Here is a 2,414-nt window from a genome sequence, read left to right as displayed (position 1 = left end):
TGAGTTATTTCTTCCTCCATCCTAACTTGGAAAATGTTGGCATTTTCAACATATGGTCCCAGTGTATAGACTCGTGAAAAAAATGCTGTGACTTCTAATAATGGAAGCATTAATCAATTACAATGTGAATAAAGTTGTATTTAAGAACCCAGTAACCAGATCAGTGGCATTTTTATGAGGTTTTATGATACTGTAGTCATCTTTGCTTTGGTGGAAGTCTTGGAGTTGTGTATTTCAGACCTGGAAAAATGTTTCCCAAAGGTCCTGACAACATCAAGAAGAAGATGAATTTGGCTGGGCTTATATGCTGCTTCCCTGGCTTTGGTTTCTGTTCTCCCTTCTCTTTAATAACAGTGAAAGAGGGCTGTCTGGCTCTGGGCCTAGCATTCCAGCTCTCCAGCTAAACAGCTTCTAATAGCTGTGCCTCTTAAAGACAAAATATTGATTGGGGAAATACTAAATACAGCACTTCAGAATAGGGCTGAGCAAAGAGCATCTGTGATTGAAAACAAGTGCCCTTATTAGTCCTTTCACAGGAACTAGTCCACAGTAGTTTTCATTGCCTAGCCCTCAAACCAATACAGATTCCAAAATCCCCTTCCCACTTTAGACTTCAGGCATGTTTCCGGTATAACCAGTCCAGGTAAAGAAAACTATTTTGGTTTTGGTATCAGGTGACCTGCTCATTCTCTGAATGGGGTTGAATGGGGGGAGGAAGGAATCTGCCACTTTGGCAAAGTAGAAAAGATTCACAGCTGACCACTATTTGTGGGTGCATCTGTTTGGCTCAAGGTAGCAGTATGGTACCCCTGCAGTGGTAGCTCCTGAACTAGAAGCAGTGTAGGTGAGTTGCTGGGGCACAACACCCAGGGTACTAAGTTCTGCTTTTCAGCAGCTATACTGCTCTCAGTTTTGGAACGAATGCAGAATGTGTCAGCACAGTTCCACCTTGCATGTATACCTTAGGTTGTTTCTAGCACATATTTCCTGCCTCTTCTCAAGGACAGTATAGAATATACGTATTTTCTTCCTGGAAGACACTTTATTCCATATCTTAATTCTTCAAATCAAAGAAGCAAAAGTTAACTATTCATTATCTGGCACTCAGTGGGTGTATCTACATGAAACTTTACTGCACATTAGATTATTCTAGGACCACCATCTACATGTGCACAGCAATTACCACAAAGTATATTAGTCTAATGAGCTATACTGCACATGTAGACACTGACCAGGAGCAAATTGCTCCCAGTCAGCCTAGGCAGCAGGGGGCCACAGGAGGCAGGGAGAGCTGTCCCAGGGTAGGGAAGCAGCTGTCTGGCAGCCAGGACAGCTCTCCCAGCCATGTGGAGATTGGGACCTGTCCAGCAACCTCTGCTAGAGGCCAGCCTGATCTCCCCCTAGCTGGGATGGAGCTGCCCACTGAGCCAAGACAGATCCCTCTGCCCTCTGGAGCTCAGGGATAAGCCCCCATACCCCATTCCAACCCAGTACTGGTACCCAGGGGAAGCCTGGAGGACCCCCTGGCTGCTGCAGGGGGGCAGTGCAGGGCACGAACTGAACTGGGCTGTTCCTTTTGGGCTCAATTTGCTCCTAATGGGGGTGCATCTGTAGATGTGTGCCAGGGAGCATCTGCATAGAAAATTCAGACACATTAATTGGACATGTAGATGCATCCAGTTACAAGTTAGGAAAACAAAAGAGGTCTTGATAACGATGCTTTAAAAGGGAATGCAACACTTTCTCATCACAATCCCAGAGTTGTCTACAAATTTCAGTTTTTTAACCTGAAATGGATGAAGAGTTCTATTATTGGCTATTGCTTCAATGTGGGGACATTGAAAAATACTGCAGTAGTTGAGCTGGGTAGCTTCTTGGCTTCCCTTGATTTGAAGACTGCCTATGGAATCATATTGCCACAGATAAACCTTTAGGTCTTGTTGTCTCTCTTCCAAGGCCAGAAACATACATTAAAAGGGCTCTTTCATCAAACAGAAGATATGCTATTTAATTTTATACCTCCCTTTTTTGGTTCTTTGCATACATTACCTCAGGAAGTTCTGGAATCTCCATTATTGGAGGTGCTCAAGAAGAGGTTGGACAAGCATTGGTCAGAGATGGTCTAGAACACGAGTGGCCAAAATATGGCCTGCAGGCTGGATCTGGCCCACGGGGCCCCTAAAAAAAGGAGAAAATTAATATTTTTCTGCCTTTGCTTCCTGTCAAAAATGACAGTATGACCCAGGGGAAGCCCAGCGGGCTCTCACAACAGCAGAGCCTGCCCGGCCCAGGCCCAGGCCCCCCCGCCAGCCTGAAACTCCAGCCAGGGCTTCTGACCTGAGGACACGTGGCTGAGCTGCGCTGGAACCTCAGGTAAGATGGGGGGAGAAGGGCAGGGGGGGACCCTGGGCAGG

General features: G+C 46.1%; 1 protein-coding gene across 3 annotated transcripts in view; it reads left to right on the top strand.

The window, feature by feature from the left end:
- NPAS3 (neuronal PAS domain protein 3) overlaps nt 1-2,414 on the top strand; it is a 992,068-nt gene that overhangs the window by 716,096 nt on the left and 273,558 nt on the right. The gene's annotated exons all lie outside the window — the stretch shown is intronic.

This window comes from Gavialis gangeticus, unplaced genomic scaffold, assembly GCF_001723915.1.
Source record: "Gavialis gangeticus isolate Ggan-Ray unplaced genomic scaffold, GavGan_comp1, whole genome shotgun sequence".
Taxonomy (NCBI): domain Eukaryota; kingdom Metazoa; phylum Chordata; order Crocodylia; family Gavialidae; genus Gavialis; species Gavialis gangeticus.
This window is presented reverse-complemented; position numbering and strand designations above follow the sequence as displayed.